Below are 25,392 nucleotides of genomic sequence, written 5' to 3' on the forward strand. Positions count from 1 at the left end.
GAGTATAAAAAGTTAAGAGACCCAAATTATCTGTCATGAAATCTCTTTGATATTTTAGGAATGTTCTTGATTTCTAGCAATCAATTAAAAAAGCGAATAGAGGAAGACTAGTTTCAACCATGTACTTGTTCTGAAAGGGTAATTATTATTACATAGTTAAATTAACCTGAATTTCCAATTATATTAGGACCATATAATCCCTTTCTTACTCGCTTCACTTAATTTTGATCAAATACTGAGTTCTTTCAATTGAAGGCAACCCCCTCAGCAACACATGATGGGACTGTGGTGGATACCTGGTAAGGGTAGCTGATCACAGAGCAAGACACTACCAGGCAGCCCCTAGCAAGAGCACGGCTCCCAGAAGTGGAAAGATTCGGTCTTTTCATGAAAAAAGAGGAGGTAATTCACTTGGAAAGAGAGAAGGGGGGGTGGAGCACAGACTACAAAAGATGAGAAAGATAGAATGAATGGGTAAATCTCAGTAACTCTACAACAGTGGAATAGGGATCTTGAAACTCCTAATGTTCCCAATAACATGTCAAAAGATCCCACATAATCTTGTAGTCCTGAACTTTCCTGACCTAGTTAAGGTCTAGGTGTACCACAATTGTATAGCTTTCCCAAAATTCCCATATAAACCTTCCATGTGGAAGATACTTCCCTCTATTTTATGTCTGTATTTCACTTCTGGTAAGCCACTATTACTTAACCAAACTTCAGTAAGTCTTCACTGCTTGCAACCAGAGGAGGACAAAGCACATCTACAAATAAGAAAGCCATTACCTGATGAGTTTTCAGCCATGTTTAAAGTTACACTGTCCGTTCCTCCTCTCAATCTTTTCATACACAGCACTTAGTTTTCTATATCTAATTAACCTAATTATCATTCCATTCAAAACAATTATGTGCTAAGGAGCTAACACCATCAAGTATAGGGCTATAGAATGGCAAGGTGCTCAGTAAATCTTATTAGTTAATGATTTAAAAAGCCCACAGGACAAAAAAAAATTACTAAATCAATATTTCTTAATTATAAAGCATAAATCTACCAGAAACCCAGATCTCTACCCAGAAAGTACAAGAAAAGGTAGTTAGATAAAGAAACCAAAGTAGAATTCACTCATATTTATTGAGCATTTCAATGTTAGGGACTGTGTGACACACTGAAATGTGCCATGTGCTGGGAACACAAAGGAAAACACAGTTAATTATCTCACATTCTAATAGAAATATGGACAAGAAAATAGCATAACACACAGTAGAAGTGCAGTATTCATTTTCCATTCTATCTCATAAGAGCCTGAGGGGGTCTAACTAGAGGGAAATCAGTGAGGTCCCTGAAAAAACAGAAACAAACCCATGTGCATTGGTGGACACTCCACAAAGACAGTGACGTGTTTAATACTCAGACATTCCAATGGCTATACGCACTGCTCCACAGTCAACAAGAAAACAGGTCTTAAGAAGTCATAAAAACATAACACTACAGGAAAGGTTTCTGATACAACACAGCCGCCATCAGTGCCAATACACGCACCAAGAAAGAAATCCTAAATGTGATAGGATTTTTAAAATTAAAACACACATATATACTAAAGGAAACAACTCAGGGACCTAGAAGTCTTAACAGAAATCTACACAGACAATGGCTCTGAGGAATGCATTTTTCCATTATTCTAAAAGATTCCTCTAATTACCAAGCCATTGTTACCTTAAAATGCCCCACTTTAACAAAATTCCAAGATGACTTAAATGGCATGGTTACTGGGGTGAGAAAATAAGTGGGAGTGCAAGTTGATACCAACATTTTTCTCACTTGTACACTGCTCATACTTCTTGCATAATGCTTCTCCTCTCCCTTATTACCTCACCTGCCCAAAGCATTTCAATGGGCTGCACATTTTACCTGACTTCTTCTGGCACACTCTTAGAATATGTTGCCTAACTATTTTAAATGACTTCCCTCTAATCTTCATTCTTGTGCAAGCCTTGTCATGGAGATTCTTCTTGTTCTTCATGCTTTGACAGTTTAGAGTTTTGTCTTCTGGCTTGTTTTTGTGGAACTGTTAGAAGTTTTCCTGGATTCTTGGTTTTGACTAGCCAACAAATTAAAGTCTTTTTAATCTGTTTATATAAAAATTCGCCAAGGCCTAATCAAGAAGAATTAATCTGCCCATGACCATTGTTTAGCACTCTTAATTGCTATTCATTCCAGTTTTACTTGGAGACAGAGTCAGGATGATGTCAAGTTGCCTGGTGATCCCAAATGTAGTTTTGATGTGTTAAGTGGTGCAGGGCAAGAGCTGTAAATCTGAAACTCTAACACTGTTCCCTAGCCCCAAAACACAAAGTAAATGTCTAAGGAAACCTCCAGTAATAAATCATCATATGTCAGCGACTAATTACAGTCATTGTAGTGCTAGAAAATTACAGCATCTCAATAAATCTTGTGAGATGTCATTTAAAAACAGGTTGTGGGTGGTGTGAGAGGACATAGCACTGCTGGATTCAGTACAAGAAGACAGATCTGGACATCCCTCTAAGCAGTGGTGACACAGCAGCTGGATCAACCAAATAAAGGGACCCTCTAGACAAAGCACCATTTAAAACTGCCTGAATATTGGTCAGAAAGGACCTCTTCAACACATAAAGGTTAGTAAATCTATGTGATTCTGAATGGTCAGTTGCAATGTTGCAGAATAAATGGGGGAACTCTCATGGAAGCAGGTATAGCTATGTCACAACAGTCAACCATGACCTTGTACAAGAATGCCTAATATAAGCTGCTTTGCCTGGGTATGTGATCACTCTGAGGCTTTGTGAAAATCACCAATGTTGACAGATTATGGAATGAATTTCTGCTAATCACTAAGGGGCTACTAAATCAACTCCAAAGTTATGAAGACATTGTTTGGAGAATATAAATTGTGATCATTTCTTTGGAGGGCAATCTGGAAATAACTATAAATGTCAAAAATGCAAATGCACTACTTTTGAACTGAGAAATTCCAGTTTCTTTTTCCAGAATTTATTCTACAGATATATTCACATATGTCTACAAAACTAATGTTTTTACTAACAAAGGCATATAAAGAACATAAATAATGATGAGCAGGGTTTTAGTATTATGACCTTGGTACAAGGGTACATATATTCCAAGTAGTCACTGGCAAGCAAGAGATAGCTTGCTTAGATATGTGTAGACTAATGGAGACTGACCTCTAAGATTATCTTTAAGTAAAGAAAGATATTCCATATCATCATTTTTATAGTAGATGTTCAGATTTTTCTTTTAATTAAAGAAGTAACATACACATGCTCATATACAGTAAACATCCCTGGAAAGATAAATAGATAAAAGTATTCCTGGGATGCCTAGGTGGCTCAGTGGGTTAAGCCTCTGCCTTCGGCTCAGGTCGTGATCTCAGGGTCCTGGGATCAAGTCCCACATGGGGCTCTCTGCTCAATAGGTGGCCTGCTTCCCTCTCTCCTTCTCTCTGCCTGTCACTCTGCCTACTTGTGATATCTCTCTCTGTCAAATAAATAAATAAATAAAAATCTTTAAAAATATAAAAAATAAAAAAGTTTTCCTGTCTCTAAAGAAAGAGCTATCAGGAGATGAGAGAAAGAAGTTCAGTTTTGACCAAATACACTTTCATACTATTAAAATGCCCATTCACAGACACATAACTTTTATGTAAAAATAATTTACAAATACAAAGAGTTATAAAGGCAAACTGAAATGGAAAGTTCAAACATTATCCAGGGAAATCAAACAACATTAACAGCCAGTCCAAATCAATCGAGGTCCCAGACCCTACCTTTTCCATCAATATCAGATTTTTTTTTTAAATAATATGGATAATTACCTTAACTCTTCATTTCAACAGTGTAGACAGTACAGTTGAATTCTTCAAACAATGAAATGGAATCTCTTCCAAGTTATAGGTTTGACATTTGCTTAAATTCTTCAGTGAGAGAGGCTTCTTATATAGCTCAAATTCTAGAGTAACCTATTTAACAATTCTACGAGACTAGAAAACAGAGCTGAAATGATATATTTGCCATATCTAATGTTGTAATGACGTCCTAGCCTTTGGTAATGACACGAGAATAAAAAGAAGAAAGACAAGAAGAGAGAAGAGAAGGAAAAGAAAGGGAAGGGGAGGAGAAAGGATGGGAGGAGAGAAGAAGGGAAGAAAGGAGAGGAGAGGAAAAAAGACAAGACAAAAGAACACAAGAGATAGACTATTAAAATTCACAAAGTTGGTAAGCCTAGAGTTTCAAGAAAGTTGAAATACTGTGATAGTCTCTCTGAGTAAGGAGAGCGTTCCAAACCAACATGACACTGTAATTTAGGATCTAGACAAGAATTCACGAGCTAGCCTTAGATAGTAATCTATGTTTGTGACAGTCATACTCATACTAAAAAAACTATTTATTACCTAGATGCCTCATGTATGATTTAAATAGTATGAAAGCTAAACATATTTAAAAACTAGTCAAGTATGAAATTAAGGTTTCTCTATAACACTCTCAAAGTTGAATCCACCTAAACTAACTTCATTTTCCCAGTGTTACATTTTCCTACTTCATTCTATTCACAGCCTTCACTCCCAATATCCTCCTTCACTCCGCTAATAGACTAAGGCTTTCCTGACCAATGACAAGTTCATCATTTATACATAACAACTTAAGCAATGAATCAACCTCTTACTTGCCTACTGTCTCTTTACTCTTTACATGCTGTCTTCTTTATCTGGAACTTTCTTCTCTAGTTGTTTGTAGGACTAGCACGTTCTCAAGTTTCAGTCTCAAAATTCACAGTCACTAAAAAACCTTCCATTCCCTACACCATCTAAGACAGATATTTCCTACACTATTCTCCACCTTAGCACCCTTATCTCCTACAGAACACATACTATTTTTTTGATAAGTAAATTATTTTTACCTGAAGTATTAACTTTTTTTTTTTTTTTTAACAGTCTCCCTTACCAGACTCTAAGCTGCATGAAGGCAGGGTCTATTTCTGGCTTATTTATTTATTTTTTTGACACAGAGAGAGAGAGATCACAAGTAGGCAGAGAGGCAGGAAAAGAGAGAGAGGGGGAAGCAGACTCTCCACTGAGCAGGGAGCCTGATGCAGGGCTCCGTCCCAGGACCCTGAGATCATGACCTGAGGCATTTTTCTTTTCTACCGATGGGACCTAACATAGCCCTAGCACTTACAAGTATGCATTATGATAGGTTCCCTAGATGAATGAAATTATTTCTAAAAGGATAGTCCACTCACATATTTCTAAGTTATGCTACTTTGACAAGAAGACCAAAGCCACATCTGAAAACTTGTAATACCACAAATTTGTAGGGAGCAATAAATTTCATTCTAAACTTTCTATGCTCCCATTAACTCTATGTGCCATTTATGAAATCACCCAATTCATGGGAAAATATCACAAGTGTTGGAGATAGCAGAATTCGATGTCATCTACTGCTCCTCATTCTGCAAAAATATGATGGCAACTCCATGGACAAGTACACCAAGTAAAATCTTTTGAAAAACTATGGGAGAATCTTCTTGAGACAAAGAGAATCTTGGTATAGTAGTCAATGTTTTCCAGAGAAAGAGAGAGAGAGAGAGTGTATGTGTGTGTGTGTGTGAGAGAGAGAGAGAGAGATTTATTTTAAGAATTTGGCTCATATGATAGTGGAAGCTGTCAAGTACAAAATCTGTAGACCAGGTAGGAAACCTATAGACCAGGTAGGAAATCTATAGGCAGGAGACAGAGGGAAGAGTTGGTGTTGCAGCTTCAGTTTAAAAGCAGTCCTCTGAAGGAACTCCCTTTTCCTTGGGGATGGTCAGTTGTTATTCTTAAGGCCTTCATCTGCATGCATGAGGCCCACCCACATTATGGATCCACTTTATTCAAAGTCTCCTGATTTAAGTGTTAATTTCACCTTTAAAAAAAAAAAAGGAAATCTTCATAGTATCAACCAGATGTGTTTGACCAAATATGTGAACTGTGGTCTAGCCAAGCTGACACATAAGAGTAGCCATTACACTTTATTAAGAAGACCCTATATTGTCACTTACATTTACTCAATTTATCCTCTCTGGCAAAATGAAAGACATACAAGGGAAAACTTTTTATAAGTGTCATCATAAGATATAAAGGCATGTACTTTTAAAATGAAACATCATTTTCTGAGTGACTAATAAGCATGCATTTGAACCCATACATAAATCCAGAGTTTTACTGCCAAAGTCAAAATCATTCTTTTCCCTTTGTTTAAATTTATAGCCAGAATAACAAAAGTCTATCAAACTCAGTATTTTCTAGAAGCTTAGCAATATTTGGAAGCCTAGTTTTACGAAAAATACATTTATACAGTGAATTTTGCATATTCAAATACATTCAGAATAATTAATATACAATTTACATATGCAAATAACCGATTTACTATACCCACAAAAATTCTGTTTACACACATATGCCGGTGTTTAATTGAAGATCTTCCTAGTTAGAAAGGGTTCTCAACAGTTGAAATACCTTCCCAAACCCCTATAATTTATGAAGACTTACCATCCCTGAAATAAAATATAATTTTGAAAGCAATGCGTAAGTGCTGATGTGTTTTAACCATAAAATATAAAAATCTCTTCCTTAGCCAGGATTCCAAACTGGTTAGAAACTTTAGGTCACAGACAAGCATACTAGAGATCTGAAATCAGTACTGACATATATAGTTGCATGACCTGAATCAAGGTATTTAATCTCGCTGACTCTTAGTTTTCTCATCTAGGACCTGGGTGTCACCACAGTACCTAGCTCACAGAATGATCATAAGGTTAAATGAGATAATAAAATAAAAGAATTTGACAACTTACCTGTACATTTGTTAAGTATTCAATTAATGTTACTCATTATGATTAAAATTTACTTAGACAATCCATATATACATATACAACCTATATATATATTATATATGTATATATGATGTATGTATATATACATAATGTATAGATATATAATGTACATATAATATATATCTATTTATGTATATATAGACATATATCTATATAGATACATATATGTATATATATTATGTATATATAGAAAAAATTATATATTATATATTATATATACATTCTGTGTATATATACATTATATAATATATATACATTATATATTATATATACATTATGTATACATACATTCTGTGTATATATACATATATAACATATATGTATATATACATTATATACATATATAATATTATACTATATATTATATAGTATATAATACATATACATTCTTTATTCAATAGAGTGGGGCTGCAAATCTTTACATATATTATATATACATATATGATGTATATATACATTATACATTATATATAAATAATGTATAATGTATATATTTTTTTCTGATGGAGTGTCTCCACTGATGGGGGTGGGGGTATATCTTCCTAAAAGGTAGTTAATCAGAAAAAAAAATTTTGAAAACCTATGCTGAAATATATGGCATGAAACATATAAAAATTGAGTAAAACCAACTGATAGATATAAAACAATTTTTAAAAACTGGGTGACAGTAAACACACACATAGGACAAAATTTCCTAAACCACATTCCAAAGAATATTTCACTCTTTGTAGCCTACACCATGCTGCATTTAATAAAATCATCTCAGAAGCTATCTAAAAATTCCATTACCAAGGACACACTTTTATTCCAGATAAAAGATAAAACTAAACTAAATGATTTTAATGATCTGCCAGGGCTGATAACTATAACCATTCCATGTTTAAGAGGCAGGGATTGTTTCTTAGTAGCCATAGACGGAAAGTATGTCAAAATTCAAATACTGAAACCTTATCCCCCACATGATGACAAATCGAAGTTGGGCCTCTGGGAGGTATTTGGCCATGAAGGTAGAGCGCTCATGAATGGGATTAGTGCCTTTATAAAAAAGACCCCAGAGATTTACAGTGATGGCTGTTCTTGAACCAGGAAGTGGGATCTCACCATACACTGAATATGCCAACAATTTGGTCCTGAATCTCCCAGTCTTCAAAACGGTAAGGAATAAACTTCTGTCATTTATAAGGCACTCAGTCTATGGTACTCTGTTAATAGAGGCCAAACACTCTACAACACTACTCAAATAAATTTTAGAAACATGTATTTCACAAAGCATATAAAGATTTTGAAATGTACTAACATAAAGAAAAACCCTGTTTAAAAATCCAGAATTTCCCCAGCTCATTTTCCTAAGAAACATGTTTAAAGGGAATCTATTTATATCTTGAAGAATTAGTGCTCTGCAGAACATGCTCTAGTTCCCAAACCTGGCTGAACATCAGAATCACATGGGGAGTGTATTCAAAATATAGCTTCCTAAACCTCATCCCCCAGAGACTCTGATTCAATAGAGTGGGGCTGCAAATCTTTATGTTCTTCCAAAGTGCCAAGGTTGTTCTCAGGATCATATTTTGTAGTATCTACCCCAGAGAATTTATATTCAGTCCTACAAACATGCCCCTCCGCCCTTCTACCTCCAAGTTAATGACAGGGAATGTTACTTCTAACAGTAGGTCTCCTGCAATGCCTTGCTTCTCACAGAAAGTCACTAAGAGTTTAGTGGTGACTGACTATATATGAAAGAGTGTGAAGATCACTGGCCTGGGGTACAACCCAATTAACAATGCCAGACCTGAGTTAAACTCAGACACATTCATGCTATAAGGCATCCTGGATGAAGATCAAGTCCAACAGTACAATAAATACCAATACATCTAGATCCAGCATTAACAAGTTTTCAGCTATGCCCAAAAAGCTAAGCTTTAGGCCCCTACTATGATTTAAAAAAAAAAAAAAAAAAGACTCCAGAAACACATTTGTAGAAAAGACACTAAGTACCAGCTAGACCAAGATGGGAACTTTCACCTAAGTGATGTTATGAAGTATCAGAGGTACCAGCTTACGTGAATTATTCAGAGAAGATACAGCTTAATGAAGAAGGAAGGTGTGGCTGTGGTCACATGAGACATTAGAATTCCTTTTGAATGATGTCATTTACCCAAACCTGAAAAGAGGAAGGCAGAGAGATGCCAGATTTCCAGCCATCTTTCCCTATTCTGCATAACCCTAGGATGAGAGTCCTTACCATAAACTGAAAAATGCCATAGCCTATTCAAGGGGATGACTTTTCCCGTTCCTGGAGAGACGTCAAACTAATAAGTAATACACCTTCAAAAGGTAACTTATGTGTCTGTGCTGCACAAGGTCCCAACAGAAAGATTAAGGGGTAACATCATAAGGCAGGTGACAGGTAAAAAACATCTCCAAGCATATGCTGGGAGAACATACTGGGAGAACTTTGATAGCAAGCAAGAATAAACAATGCTGAAAAACTAAGAAAAAAGGGACTCTCTAAAAAGGATCTGGGCAGATCATGGGACAGAAGAGAGAAAAAGGGAACCAAGCAGCTCCAAAAAATCCCCAGTAGCAGATACCACTGGGCAGTTTAGCCAGGACAATAACTAAAAAAAAAAAAAAAAAAAAAATATATATATATATATATATATATATATATAAAACAAAAATTAAATGAATGAATGAATGAATGAATGGACCTTCCTATTTCTTCATCCTGAATTACTTAGCTTAAGATTCCACATAAGGAGACAGAGTCTGATAATCCGAACATCTAGAAGTGCAGGTCACATGCCTGCACATCTGGTATACTGAGGCAGAGAAAGGGCACGGCTGAGAAAGTCCCCCAGAAAAACTTCCTCATCCACTTCCTAGTGGGTATAGGCAGTGGGCTTGGGATTTATTGACCAATAAGACTATGAACAGCGGAAGTAATTTTGTTGTTGAGAAGGTAAACTTGTTCCTGTGAATTAAAAGGAAAAAATGTCCATTACACTATCAATGGTTATTAGTTGAAATGTTGTCAAACAGCATTAATTTCCCTTCAACAACATCGTAGGAGAGCAAATGCTATTAGCAAAAGACTATACCTCGGTCACAGAAAAGAGATATGAAATGAAGCCAAAAAATATGGTGGATAAGCAAATGGGCCCTGAACATCTTGCTATGTAAACCTCTGACATTCCAAATAAAAAAGTATTTAAATTAAAAAAAAAAGTGTTAGACTTAATTGAAATTGTCCATTTGGTAACCTTCAGCCATGAGACAATGATTTTCATACTGCAATATAAAATCAATTACCTGTGAGATGCATTTTTTTCATTATATGCATAAGAACCTTTGTTGTTCGCTCATTTTCTGAGTTTTCTAATTTAAGCCCCAAATCACTTATTAATTCCTATGCATACTGAATTTAAATATGAAATACATTAAACAAGTATAAATATTTCATATAAATAAAATGAAAATGCACTTTTGTACCCAGTTTACTGTTATCCTACATAATTACCATGAGCCAGAACAGGAAATAAGAACCAATCATATCCCTGCATAATCATGCAGGGAGACATCTAAAAGCCTTGAGAAGCTGTGGATACCACTCTACATCCCACCCCAAACACATCATTCAGATCTCACATTGAATTCAGATGGATTTTTCAAATTTAACAATCTGATGTGATCCTGGCCCTTTAAAACTGTAGTCTTAAGAAATGAAAACGCGTCATAGCTAGGCAGGGTGCAACACCTGTGTTAGTACAGCTCTGTCATTTCCGCGAATGGTGTTTCTGGGTTTCCTAGGCACGTGTGCCATTGAAGGTGGATGCCATTCTCAGCATTGGCTCCTGTTGACTTTATCTTCTTGGATCTGATATCCTACTGAAACGGCAGCATTTCCTTTTACTTTTTTTACATTCCATGAAGTTGGGGGGTGGGAGGGCACCCAAAAAAAAAAAAAAGAAATGAAAACGCTTCTTTTCAATGATTTTATTGTCTATCCCATTCATGTTGACCTATTCTACCTGAATTTCTGAATGTATGTATGTGTGTGTGTGTATGCTTTCTACCCTACCAGATTATGACCATTCTTTGGCCAGACTTCACTGTATCTATCTTTATTCCTGTAGTATTGGGTCCTTAAATATATAATTAAGTATGTTGAGTATATACTTCACACTTAAGCCTAATAGTAGGTATCCAGTTAGTTTAGTTAGTTAAGAATACGATGTAAATCAATGCCTATCAATCTTTAATGTGAACACACCTGCTAAAATGAAGATACTGATACAGTACTGCATTTCTCACTAGTTCCCAGGAAATGCCAATCTATGAGTACAATGGTTATCAAGGTCTTGAGCAAACTTTCTCTATGAATGATGTTCTGTTCTGAAATATAGACTGTATACTCAGACTGTAAACACAGGCCTTGCTAGAATGGATGTTCTTATGCAATAAGAAATAGAGTACATAACATCGAGGATCAATAGAAAACAAATAATTGATGGACAATTCATTATATCATTTTTAGATACAAGGGAAACTGCCCCTACACTCCCTTAACTTAGGTAATTCTAGTAATTGGGGATGATGTAATCCATCAATGTAAACGTGTTTCTATAGTTCTTTCTTTTTTTTTTTTAAAGATTTTATTTATTTTGACAGATATCGCAAGTAGGCAGAGAGGCAGGCAGAGAGAGAAGGGGAAGCAGGCTCCCTGCTGAGCAGAGAGCCTGATGCGGTTGGTGCTGGATCCCAGGACCTTGGGATCATGACCTGAGCCGAAGGCAGAGGCTTTAACCCACTGAGCCACCCAGGCACCCCTCTATAGTTCTTTCTAACATCTGAAAGCCTAAGGCAGAAATGGGAGGATTTCTACCATCCTTTCCATTCGAAGTGTATCCTTTAGGACTTTCACAAATACTTGGTCTGGTGCTCTGAAGAATCACTTAACAACTGTAGTATACAGTGCATTTGGGAATAACCAAATGACAGAAAATACTACGGCATTAACGATTAGAAGCCTGCAGTCAGGCTAATTTCCATAACAAAGCCAAAACTTAGATTCTATGGGATAAAAGTAATGGATGGAAACAGGTCAAGGAATTAAGATTCTGATGTGAATTAGTTTAGTAGATAGGAGGGAGAAAATGTAAATCACAATGGAAACCAGTAAGTTCTTATTTGTATGTGTTAAAAAAAATAGAAACATGAAAGTAATTAAGGAATCTAAATAATGTCAAATAATTATAAACAAAACAATATAAAAGTATTATTTGAATTCCATAAGCCACACTAAACATATATACAAGGAGGAAGTAGAGAAACATTCAAAACAGAGTTACTGACAATGTTTCATTCTTTAAAGGTTATAGAATTAGGAAGTAAAATAAGAGTAACTTGTTTCTCTTCAAATAAGTAAAACTTCTTCATTGTAGGCATATTAATAATACACCAGTCATTATGTTACATTTGCTAAGTTTTGAAATACAAAGCACGCATAAAAAAGCTGCTCTTCTCCAGAAAACAAAACAAAAAGCAGAAATTCATTTCTGAGTAACGTCACTATTATAAAAAAAAAGTGTAAATCTTTTGAAAAATTTCAATCACATTTGATGGAGAGCAACTTGAAACATTTTTATATTTCTACTCTATCACATGTCAGCATTTCCTTTTGCAACATGGCAAGATAGACTATAGCTGAAGTAAAAAGAATACAGATGAGAAAGAGCCTATTGGATAATTCATTCTCTTTAATAAACAAGACTCTTAACCATAGCCAAAACCATTTCTCCAAAGTGAAATTTCAAATAGTGCTAATCACATTTCAGTTCTGATACACTGGCTCCCTGTAGTAGTCAAAGATAAAACAACACACTATGGAAATACTGCCTTCCTCTGTTTCTATACAGTCAAGAGAGATCATAATATCTATCCATGGATAAAGACACACGAACAAACATAAATCACTTTATTGAGTGTTTTGGAAGAATGAAATTTCAAGTTCATAAATAATAACTTTCACATGTCTCATCAACATAGGCATCATATTGAATAAATGTATAAAAAGAATAGAATCCTAATAATAAACTTTGCAATTTGAGGAATGGTCTAATTATGTCCCTGGCACTAGGCTATGTGTATATATGATTAATTCATTTTAGTCTTCACAACCCTACAATAATATCCCCATTATACAGGTGGGAAAATAAAGCTGGAAGAGGTTATATAACTCACACTAATATTTCAGTCATCAGATCATACCGAATAGCCAAGTATGCCTATAGCCTCTCTTTTACACCATATAAAATAGTGTATTCCACTTGCAGAGACTGAATATTAACCTAAAACACAGAATTCATCATTTTGGGATGTGCATTATATTATGTTCCTTTTCTTAAGAGTTAGCCTTCATAGGGCACCTGCCTGGCTTAGATGGTAGAGCGTTTGCAACTCTTGATCTCAGGATTGTGAGTCCTAGCCTCACCGTGGGCATAGGAATCCCTTAAAAACATAATCTTAAAAAAAAACAAAGCAAAAAAGGGTTAATCTTAAAATACTCATTTAAGGAGCTACATTGTAAGAAAACCACTAAAATTTATAAAAGTTTATTAATTCAGAAGAACAGAAAACTGCTGCTCTAAATAACAGTAACATTTTAAGAACAGTGCTTATTTCAGTTATAGCTCAGACTCTACACTACAATATGCTGGTAAATTGCTACTAATAAAGTGAATAGAGTTATTGGAACTGTGAATTCATGATACCTCCATGTTACATAGTGCATATACAGAGGTTACCACTACCTCAATAATATCTAGAATTGTTGCAGTGTCTTGAATTCTGACCATCAGGTTCAAAAAAGAAAATGGAGGGGAAACACTAGGAATTTTAAGCAAGAAACTACTAACTGGTAAATGAAACCTAGAAACGTGTTAAAGTAAATAAAAGAGAATTACTTCATTCAGTAAAGACAATGTGCTCATAGTACAGATTTTTTTTTTAAGATTTTATTTATTTATTTTGACAGAGGGAGATCTCAAGTAGGCAGAGAGGCAGGCAGAGAGAGAAGGGGCAGTAGGCTCCCCACTGAGCAGAGAGCCTGGTATGGAGCCAATCCCAGGACCCTGAGACCATGACCTGAGCCGAAGGCAGAGGCTTAACCCACTGAGTCACCCAGGCACCCCAGTACAGACTTTTGAACTAAGTTTCTTGTACTGCAGGTAAAACGGTCAACATTCCACACCTATATCACAGGAATCTTCACAAAGGTGATTCTGCTGCAAAGCATATCACCAACACATATGACAATGTTATCAAGGCAGGTAATTTTCTATTTCTACTGTACTGCAGTAACACTTTACCTCTCAGATCCTCAGTCAGGATGTAGGAAAAGGTGAAACTGAGAGCAGAGAAAATGTGAAACACCCATACTATTCTGTCACCAAAAGCGTCTTTTGGGGTGGAGAGGGACTGGGGGGCGGGGGGAGCTGCAGGTAAGGAGAAAAAAAGAAAAGGCCCTTCAGAGCTTCTTTCAGAATCTACTCAGACTATTAAACATAGTTGGAATGGCTTGTATATTTCATTATTCTAGTTCACAAACAGTAAGAAACAGCAAATAGAAATGGCTAGTTCACTAAACCAAGGAATCAATTATGACCATCAAAAGGCATCAGAAAGCAGACAGAGGTACCCACATCTCAGCTACACTTGTTGGGATCCTGCTACTCAGTGTTTGTGTGTGTGTGTGTGTGTGTGTGTGTATAAATGACATGAAGTATATATATATATAAAACATATGAAGTGGTTCAACAAATATATAAAGCATCCATATGTACTATGTTCTGTATAAATTGCAAAGATCACAGTATAAGGCTAATTTGCTTATTACTTAGAATGTGCCATGAACAATGTACTAGTCTTATCAATTAATGTTCACAGCATCTCTCTAAGATAGGCATATTCAACTTCTCACAGATTTTTTTTTTTTAAGATTTTATTTATTTATTTGACAGAGAGAGATCACAAGTAGGCAGAGAGAGAGGAAGGGAAGCAGGCTCCCTGCTGAGCAGAAAGCCTGATGCGGGACTCAATCCCAGGACCCTGAGATCATGACCTGAGCCGAAGGCAGCGGCTTAACCCACTGAGCCACCCAGGCGCCCCTTCTCATAGATTTTTAAAACTGCCTTAGGAAGGGTTAAGACCATGTTCAAGATCACACAGCTGGTAAGTGACAGAACAAATCTAGGTCTGTCTGCATCAAAGGCCCATGTTCTAGTCTAAACTACTATTCTATGTTCATCATGATGATCCTGTGTCATCAAGAAGTAAATCATATGGGACGCCTGGGTGGCTCAGTGGGTTAAGCCTCTGCCTTCGGCTCGGGTCATGATCTCAGGGTCCTGGGATGGAGCCCTGAGTCAGGCTCTCTGCTCAGCAGGGAGCCTGCTTCCCCCTCTCTCTCTGCCTGCCTCTCTGCCTACTTCGGATTTCTGTCTGTCAAATAAATAAATAAAATCTTTAAAAAAAAAAAAAAAAGAAGAAGTAAATCATATTCAGCCACCTGTTTAAAAGGTAAAGGAATATTTTTAGAGAGATTCCCATTTAAAAAGAAAAAAAAAACTACCATTAAAGACAAACTTCTATTTATAACTACTTCGTTCCAAGAATTCTATATATAACCATGTTTGTATTCTAATTTTTACTAGGAATTCAAAATGTGACCTGGGCCCTGGGTGTCTCAGTCAGTTAAGTGGCCAGCTCTTGATTCCAGTTCAGGTCATGATCTTAGGGACATGAGATAGAGCCCCACTTTGGCCTCTACGTTCAACAGGGAGTCTCCTTAAGATTCTCTCTCCCATTCTCTCTACCCCATCTCTCCACTCTCTCTCTCACTCTGTCTCTCTCAAATAAATAAATAAATCTTGAACAAAAAATTAAAAAAAGAAATGTGACCTAGGTAAACATTTTCTTTTTAAGGATGTCATTCACCTAATTAAACGCAATAAAAGTAGTCCTTGGATTTGTAATTAATTTGCTAATCTGTGAGAAGTCTAGAATCAATAGCTAGCTAACAGCTAATCAAATGAGTCACTGAAGGCAAAAATATTCATATTTATATTTCATAATTGAAGAGCAATCATAATGCAGATAATACAAATTTGTACAACTGAAAATGATGGCAGTGTGTCTAGAATCAAGCCTCATAAAACACATTTGAGGATTTGAGTCATGTCATTATTTTTTTCACTTTTCTTCTCCTACAAACTGGACCTATTTCAGCATAAGCACACTTATATCACCTGTCCTCACTGGAAATTTCCATAACAAACCTAAAAGGCACAGGAAACATGAATTATCAAGGTTCCTATTAGGACAATTGTGCAAGGCACAAATATTTACACACAAAAGTTCAACTCAAAGGTGGAGAGTATATTTTACCATGGTATAAACAAAAGAGACTTCTATATGCTTTTTTTTTTTTTTTAAATCTCCAGGTCATTATGGAATCAGCAGCGCTTCTACTCTCCTAAGCCTCATTTTCTCATGAACCATACTCCCTTCCCAGAAGTGTGCCATTTTATTTAATTAATAGTGATAAATGCATATTTTAAGTGTTATGGCCTGAAATTGACCCTTTCCAAATATTTTCTCTTCCCAAACTATGAAAACAGCTGACTCTGGCTTCAGATAAGCCAGAAAAAGAATAAATAAATAAAACCTTATCTAAAAAGGAACTAATCTTACAGCCAAATCCTGCTTTTTTAAGTTTTAAACACAAAAATTTAAAAAAAAAACTTTCTGAAGTATTTCCTAATTACTCTCAGGGACTTGTCTGTTCCTCAAACTCCTGGTAATATCATTAATGTTCCATGAACATGTATTTTCTGAGCTTAACTGTATCTTTGGTATCTACCATGTTTTACCAAGAGATATCCAAAATGAATATTACTAATCAATTAAAATCTGTTTATTGGAAACTTACTAAGATTTAGGCACTAAACTAAGTACTTTATAAGCAGTATTCCACATAATCTTCATAAAACTCCTGTGCCTTTAAGGACTATCCAAGTTTTAAGATTTGTCCATCAATAAACTAAGTCATTTAGCTTACTATGTCTTTTAATTATCTGAACAACCCTACAAAATGTGTATCTTCCCATTACACAGCTAATAAAACTGAAACCTAGAAAAGGTAGGTAACTTGCTATGACATAATTATACAGATAGTGCAAAGTAGATTTAGGACTGGTGAGAAATCCATGACTCCAAATTTCAAGCCCCTATCCACTCTCTCAAGGAACTCTCATGGTACTGATTAACATTACAATGTACTAGGTAGGGCAATGAATGTCCCAATTTGCCCAATACTTTACTGGTTTTAATACTGAATTTTCAACATCCTAGGAATACCTCAGTCTTGGGGAAACTAGGAGGGCTGATCACCTCCATAATAAGTGTTATATCAGTGGCATGGAAAAAAATAAATAAATAAGAGTCCGTACAGAAAAGGCACTCATTATTCCTTAGTAAGATTGAAAGAGGGTTAATAGAGTGGCAGTTGAGTTGAACATTATGCAAACTGTAATAAACATGGTGGAGAAAGATGACAAAGGTGGAACAGACACAAAGGCAATGAAAACAAAGGCATGCAAAAAAATCACTTGTCAGGTTCCAGGGTGGGCACCTAGACTACAAACCTGGAAAGGGGATAACAACAGGGGAAGTGTAAATGGAAAGGAAAACACCATCTAGGACGGACCGAAAGTATTCTTATAAAAGGAAAGTAAGCATGAGGATATGGTTTTAACTTCCACTTCCCTCCATAGCTCTACAGAGATGGGCTTTGAAGAAATGACAGCTTTTACTTTATGATTTAGTGATGACTATATGTGCCTTGGTAGGGGGATGCCAAGTGATTCCTGACTGGGAAACGGACTTATCATAAGCAGCAAAAGATCTCACTTCTTTGCAGTCATTCTCACTGTGCCACATGCCCTTTCTGGAAACAATTACTGCGGATAGGGAGAGCCAATACTCTCTTAAGTAGCAGAGCATGTTTCAATCCTAACTCTAAGAAATAGAGTTTCACCCAGACCATACACACTAAAAATGGGATGGTACCAGACGACGGAATACTCTTGAGCACTAAAAAGAAATGAGAGAGAGGGAGATATGAATAGGCAGAATAGAGAAGTGTTAGGGCAGTGAAGATACTCTGTATGATACTATAGTGATGGATATGTCATCATACATGTATTTGTCCAAACCCATAGAAGTGTAACACCAACAATGAATCTTAAGGTAAACTACGAACTTAGTGTGATTATGATGTCAGTGTAGGTTCATCCTGGGTAGAATATGTATCACTCTGATAAGTCATGTTGATCATGTCTGGGAGCAGACGTATATAGGGTATCTCTGTACTACCCTATAAATTTTGTTATAAATCTGCTCTTAAAAAAGAAGACAAAAAACTAATAATGTATTATATGTATTAAATTTAAATTTTTAAAAAATAAGGTCATGGGGCACTGGGTGGCTCAGTAGGTAAAACCTCTGCCTTCAGCTCAGGTCATGATCTCAGGGTCCTTGGATCAAGCCCTGCATTGGGTTCTCTGCTCAGCAGGGAGCCTGCTTCCCCCCCTCTCTCTGCCTGCCTCTCTGCCTGCTTATGATCTCTCTCTCTCTCTGTCAAATAAATAAATAAAATATATCTTAAAATATATAAATATAAACAAACAAACAAATAAATAAGGTCTTAAGGGGTGCTCTGGTGGCTCACTTAATTAAGCATCCAACTCCTGGTTTAGGCTCAGATCGTGATATCAGGGGATCTTGAGATCAAACCCCACTTCAGGATCTGTACTCAGCACAGTCTGCTGGAGACTCTTTCTCTCTCTCTCCCTCCTGCTCTGCTCCTCCTACACCCCAAAGAATTTAATAAATAAAGTCCTAAAACAAACACACACTAGAATGGGATAGTAACAAAGGGCAACATTAAAAGGAAGAAAGGGAATAGGCATTTACTAGGCAAATAACCTATATACGCACACAAACACACACGCCACAGAGACACAGACACACTCCTTTCTGTACACCTAGAGAGAGGAAAATAGAGAACTGGCTGGCAATCTCACATTCCCATAACAGAAATCTGTAAGTGACCATTTATTGAAAAATCTGCCAGTTATTCGCCGTACCTGTTTTCTGGGCACTCAGTGTGACTCCTTTTCTTAGCTTCCCTTACAGAGAGGAATGGCCATGTAAGAGAGTTCTGTCTAATGGAATGTGGACAGAAGACATGATAACCACTCTCAATGCAGGCCTATAAGAACCACTTGTGAAACCTGTCAGGACATTTCCCTCCTTACACCCCATATACCTTGTCTGAAGAAGGAGGACCCCAGGGTCTTAGCAGAGGATGAAGCCAGAAGATAAGGAACCTGATTTCTCAAATGACCCCATGGGAAGCCATTCAATCAGAACTATGTTGTGAGTATTGAACTACCCCACATGAGCAAGAGTAGGAAGCATTTTAAGTCACTGAAAATGTAGAGTTTACCTGTTACAGCAGCTAGAGTTAGCTTTTCACGAGGTCCTGTGGGACCCTGTTCACTCGGAGTCTGAAAATACGACAGTAAGTTTAAACCTCTCTGTCCTATTATCCCCATTAAATTATAAAAAAGGAACTTACACACATATAAATGGTGTGGGTGTGAGGAAATTTGGAAGCAAGTTAAATTTAGGGGAAAAAAAAATAAAGGATATTTCTTAAAAAAAATAAAAAAAATGAACAGGGTCTTTTGAGAAAGAGGTGACTGATATGCATGCAAGTATATCTGCCCACCTACATGGTGAGAACATATGTGTCATTAATTAATTGGGAAGATGCCACAAATACATACTGAACAAGAAGAAAAAAATGACTTAAAATACTGGAAAATGAATTGTGTTGGCAGAAAGTAAACTCTCACTATGAACCACCTCACATCTCTACTCTAACTGTTTGGAACCCAAACTGTGAGAGGTATTTTTACAAAGGACAAATACACAGGAAAGGTGAGATGAGGCAGATTCTCTAATATAAGTGGGACAAGATAACAGAACAAGACCAAAAGGGATCATTTTTCTTTTCCAGGATGCTAGGATTATCGGTAGAAGTCCCTTTAGTCGTGCAGTAAATGCTCAAAAAGTTTTGCAAAGCTGAAAGAACAAGAGAAGAGTTTTCTTTCTGGGGAGCTGGGAATGTTGATGAAAAACAATGCTTTTGATCAAAGGGAAGATCAGAGGAGAATATTTTAGCTATGAATTTTCCAGAAAGAATATTTGATTAGGCTAAGAAGTGAGCAGGAATTTATCTTTACATACTGCAGCATAAAAATGGCAGCCAAGAATTCCTACAATGAAAGCCTAAGAGAAAGGCTATAATTCAGGGCATAGACTCTGATAATTTGTTTATCAGAAGTGAAAAAGCATTGTGGTAGAGAGTCTTACTTTAAATACCTGATTCAAGTAAGTATTCAAGATAAATCTGTATCATATCTAATTACACTCCATTACATTTTAGATTAGATACAATCTTTTTTCTTCTTTGGGATTTTTTAATTCTCCTCCAACGTTTTTATATAGACAAAAAGAAAAAGTGGTCCAATGGCAACATAACAAAAGTATTGAGGCAAGAATAAGTAAGTAGTATAATGAAGCTGTTAAGAAAATCAACTCTAGAGCCTGAGAACTGGTTCAAATCCCAGCTCTGCCACTTACTGGCTATGTTGAGCAAACGACTTAATTTCTATAAGCCAAGTTTTCCTTATTTATACAACATAGACAATACCTACCAAGGAGGGCAAAGCGCTTAGAAAAGTATTTCCTTATAATTGTCCCGGTTTTTTTCTGCCAGGAAAACCAGGTGTTGGGGGAAGGACAGGTAAGTAATATTTATTGAAAATGGAAGAAATATCACACAGAGTAACAGAGTGTCAGAAATGCTAGCTGTTCCTACAAGAGTTCTTCTCCTTCCTTGAAACACAGCTATACTACATTCCCCAGCCTCCCTTATAGTAAGATTCGTTTACATACAGGTGAGTTCTGGCCAATGGAATGAAAGCAAAAGTTCTATGTATGGTTTGCAAGTCTGAATGATTAATGCTCTCCAAGTCTTTTTCCTTCCAGTGCTTTGATGCATAAAGATGAGCATGGTGACCCTGCTGAAGAAGACAGAGGTCTCGGAGGAGTGCTGCCAGGATCATCCAGTTGGGGACTTAACATGAATGAGAATATTTCATGTTTGAAGAAGTACACTTATGGATTCATTTGTTACAGCTGTTAACCTGTCTAAGCTAACAGAGGTAAGCTCTATACCTATACTCTCACGTTTAATTCCTACAATGATGCCTTGAAACTTAATGTTATCCCAATTTTATAGCTAAGGAAAATGAGACTCAAAAAAGTTATGGAACTATCTTGTCCAACATCATGAATGTAAGAAGTGGTAGGGTCACATCCAGCTTTATCTGCTGCAAGGTTTTTGATCTTTCCACCCTCCACACAATACTGCAACATAGACAATGTCTTTCTTTCCCTCATCTTCCTGGTTTCCTCACTTTTTAACCACCGAAACCTCAGTCTTTAAGTTAAAACCTCATTTTTTTTTTCTTCTGTATATCTAATTTGGGAGATCCAGGATGATCCCTAATATCACATTCATCTCTTCTGCGTCATTTCGTCCACGTATGTGCTCATGACCAGAAAACAGTGCTCTTAACCCATCTGTTACAGGAGACACAGATTTCGAGCAGTTTTTCAACCGGCTACCGTACCAAAGACAGTGAATGGCAAAGCCAGAGGTAAGAAAAGAAAGGTAAAAACTCCACAAACCATCAGTGATTTCCAAAGTGGAGTATACACCCGAGGGCAATGCAGAGCAAATCACTGGGATCCATAAAAATATTAGAACTTCTGTTTCATATTTTTTGCTTTATTTATCCTTTAGCTTTTGCTGTATCTATTTCCTAAATAGTAATATCAACATATTAGTATATATGTACAACATTAATAAATTTTAGTGAGTATGGACAAATTTTCTTCTGATAGCATGTAAGAGGAAAAAAATAAATAAGGACTAATAAGTATATGTAATAAATCTGGTTTCCTTCACCAGACTTGATACTGTGTTATGGAAAAATGAAAACAACAAAACTTACCACATCTGTGTATACAGACATCTCTCTGCTTACCATATGAAACAGACTAATTCAATTAAAATCATATAAAAACATGTTTTCACAAAAGATTAAATTCTTTAAATAAAAACCAAGACTGAAACTAATGTATATTCTATCTATGTCTTTGAATATAACACAGAAGAACCCAACAAGTTAAACTGGGCAGATAATTTGGAACTATAAAGGGGAGTTTCTTGCTGAGAAGCTTAATTATTCAGTTTACCTTTATGTTTTTTAAGAAATAAATTGAAGTAACAGATGTCCTGTGTACCTTTCAGAAGAAAACTCCTAGTCAAAAGATTTAGTACTTAGAGGGAAAATAATTAGAAGACCTACTTCTGAATAAGAAGAAGAAAGAGAACTAGGTAAAATAAATGGATGATTTTTTAAAAAGTTAAGATTATTTGATAAGCTTTCTATTTAAAGTCCCACCAATATGTAATGACTATTTAAAGAGATGTTGAGCTGACTCAAGGAGACAAACTCCCCCAAGTTAAAGAAAACTGTTTTCATAAAGGCTACCAAAAAGATAATCTGCTTCTGCTGAAATTTCCATATGGCTCTGACCTGCACCCTTAAACAATAGGTCTTTTCTCTTATTGGTCTTAGTCCCTAATTTTAAAAGGTCGGTTTCTCTATGTTCGCCTCCAACCTGACAGGGTCCATAATGAGGTTTATCATCATGATCCCTTATCAATCCAGAGCAGCTGAAGTTGGTTTAAACAAAAAAACAAAAATCAAGAGCATTTTATAACGTGGCAAAAATGATACTCCCATGGTACTTGTTTTTGATTCTTAGCAATCTAACACTTCCACCACCTATTGTGGAGATTAACTTAGTCTTGAATGAAATCAAGATGAAGATGGCAAGAAAAAAGTTATGGGTGAAATGTGAATTTTCTCATAAATGCCAAAAAAATCACCTCCAGGTGTCTGTCTCCATGGCACGATGTTCTTTTTCACCCACTTGGGTAGAGACAGAGAGAACAAACTTGCTAATCGGCCCCGAATATAAATGCTCCTCCGAGGACCTGCCTGCTGGAAATCCACTCCACTCCTTACTAAAGGGCATAAACCTCAAAATACAAAAAGCTCATTCCAAATTATTACTGTAAGTGTCCAAACAAATCAATTACGTAGAATTATTCTTTGAAATACCCAGCTCCCGTCACAAGAAGCTGCAGATGCTTCCCAAGCCATTAAAAGACAGTTATTCAGACAAACATGTCCCGCCCCTATGTTGATTTCAGTAGGAAAACTAGAAAAAGTTCCCGGAGCTTTCCTTCCAGGAGCTCCTCCTTGCAAACAAACCTCCAACACACCCCAAGATTCACGATCCCACCTCTACGAAGACCACCCACCCGAAGTGATCAGTCACACTGATTCGCCCTACGCTATCCCCGAAAACCTTTTTGCTACAAATCTGGAGACCCCAGCCAAGCAACCAACCTCCTTAGCTTCGCGTTGCGCAAAGCAGCCTCCTTGCTGGAAATCCGCTGTGCTGCAAAATATTCTAATGCATCAGACTCCCTGACTGGTTCAGAAAGATTGAACAGCCCACGTCCTCTTACCCTCACCTCCACACCGTTCATAAATAATAGAATATACAAACGAATCACAGAGGAAGAAAAGGCAGGCAGGTTTTGAGCCCTCCTTCCCAGAAGGAGAGTGCGGGTTGGTGTCTGCGGGGTGCCTGGCGCAGATCTCGTTATCAGGGTCCGAGGAGGCTACAAGGCAGTTGTCTTTGCCATGCGAAAGAAACTGCAAACCCCCCGAAGTTACTGGAGATTATTACGCCACCCCTACAAGTTCCCTGGGCAGAGCCTGGGTATACCAGGTATGTGCACAGGAGCGGGGACCTGGATTCGCCGCTGTACCCGCGGCGTTTAGCACGGAGCCTGGCACACAGTGGGCACCACCAAAATCAGGGTCTGTTCCAACAGGGCTCCTTCCACCACCGCTACCGGCTCCTGCTCCCTTAGGTCCTAAATCCCTTCAAACACCAGCTCAAGTCCGCCTTTCTCTAACGTGGGCTGCACAGCTGGGCAATCGGAGCCCCCGGGTATCAACATCAGAAGGAAACTTGCCAGCACGCACGGAGAGGAGGCAATAGCCTGAACCAGTTGGAGAAGCTGATTTTAACGATTCCTGAAGCACTACGCGCTCCAGGCTACTTGTTCTGTAGCTGCCTTGCGGCGCAATAAACTTATTTTCTGACTAAAAAGAAGGGTCGCCGTGGGGTGAAGGTGGCGTCGTCGGTGCTCTGCCTCCTCGCGGGTTCAGGGCGCTCAGTTCCAGCTGCGCCGACCCCGCAGGGCTGCCCGGCTCAAGGCAGTACGGCCCACAGACCCCGTCCAGCGCTGCAGGAGTGGGTGCCCCAGGGAGCCCCTTTTCACTTCGCAGCCTCCGAGGACCACGGCTTTCCTCAAAACCCGAAAGCCGGAGCGCCCGGGGCAGCACGCGCCCGGCTGGAGCTGACCCTGCCTGCTCGCGCCTCACTTACCTCCGCACCTGAGCGCAGCGCCCGCTACAGCCTCCCAGGAAACGGCGTCGGCAGAGCCGGAGGGTCCCGCTGTAGTGGCGAAAGCTTCCTACTTGCGACCAATCCTGGTGTTGAACCCGGTGCTCCGTCTATTGCCGCGCTCTCCTACCTCCCAGCGCTCCCGGCAGCTCAAAAAACCCGGCGCGGCAGAGTTCAAGCAGCCGGCTCCTCAGCCTCAAGGAGGCGGAGACGCGTGGAGCCGAGGAGAGACACGGGGAGGGCGGGAGCCCGCGCGCAGCCGGGCTGAGCATGCTCAGTGCGCGGCGGGAGGAGGCGCGCGCCCTGGTGCTGCACCTGCCCGGCCCTGCCCGGCCCAGCCCCGGAGAGAAGGTCCCCGGTCCCTGGGCGCAAAACTCGGGTAGGGAGCCTCACCTGAACCCGAAGCACCCGACGACAACCCGTTCTGGCGCAGAGGCTTTCAGGATGTGCTTCTTAGCGATCGGGAATATACAGCAGTGATGCTGCCGTCCTTTGCCACCCGAGTGTAGGGGCACAAGGAGGCTCGACCTGTGCGGATGCCCAAACCTCTGGCCTCCGTAAACAGGGAACTCGAGGAATCTTTAAGGCGTCCTACCCAGGGAAACAAACGCTTCTGCTTTGGGGCTGAGAATTGCCGAGTACAGGGGGATGTGGGTCGGGGGGACAACAGTGAACTTGAGAAGCCGGAAGAGGGGGCTTTGGGAAGG

At 38.0% G+C, this 25,392-nt stretch overlaps 1 protein-coding gene across 1 annotated transcript in view; it reads right to left on the reverse strand.

Annotated features, from left to right (window-relative positions):
* Window positions 1-24,892, reverse strand: part of CNTN4 (contactin 4) — a 952,026-nt gene extending 927,134 nt beyond the window's left edge. Inside the window, exon 1 of the mRNA XM_044253128.1 lies at window positions 24,668-24,892. The gene's annotated coding sequence lies outside the window, so the exon portion shown is untranslated. The remainder of the gene's footprint in view (window positions 1-24,667) is intronic.
* Between the last annotated feature and the right edge of the window lie 500 nt (window positions 24,893-25,392).

This window comes from Neovison vison, chromosome 6 (assembly GCF_020171115.1).
Source record: "Neovison vison isolate M4711 chromosome 6, ASM_NN_V1, whole genome shotgun sequence".
NCBI classification, from domain to species: domain Eukaryota; kingdom Metazoa; phylum Chordata; class Mammalia; order Carnivora; family Mustelidae; genus Neogale; species Neogale vison.